The sequence below is a fragment of the Cicer arietinum genome, chromosome 6 (genome assembly GCF_000331145.2).
Source record: "Cicer arietinum cultivar CDC Frontier isolate Library 1 chromosome 6, Cicar.CDCFrontier_v2.0, whole genome shotgun sequence".
In the NCBI taxonomy this organism is placed as follows: domain Eukaryota; kingdom Viridiplantae; phylum Streptophyta; class Magnoliopsida; order Fabales; family Fabaceae; genus Cicer; species Cicer arietinum.
In genome coordinates this window covers 38,026,273-38,026,810 of record NC_021165.2, presented here as the reverse complement: position 1 = coordinate 38,026,810, position 538 = coordinate 38,026,273, and positions in this window count along the sequence as shown.

The window sequence follows — 538 nt, the reverse complement described above, 5'->3', positions numbered from 1 at the left end:
TTTATTTATCGACGAGTAATTTTAATCGGCATCAAAGTAACTTTTTGATCATATAAACTCCAAAATATTATTAACTTTGGCTAAAAGCCTCCGAGTCAAAATCCAAAATACATAAAAATACATAAAGTGTACTTTAAAGTTATGGGTCTTACACAAGGTGTAATTTTTGAACGTTACAAAGAGGTGTATTCGAATACAACTAGAAGCAATACAATTTTTCAGATCTGGAATGGCTCCAAATCATTGTATTTTTTCATCAAACTTCTTGGATCAATGCCCACGAATCTGAAGAGATGTTTATGGAGTATAAATACCCCATAACTTCAGATCAAACTACACACAATCCTTGAATCAATACCTTGAACAACTTTGAACAAAATTATGATTTTTTACAAAGTACTTGCATTTCATTTTCATATCATTCAAAAAGGTTCTCAAGTACATGAATTGTTATTGGATTGTTTATCAATATACATCTCCTTATTCTTATTCAAATCATATTGTATCACTTGTAAAAGAAAGTAATACTTTCTTAAAA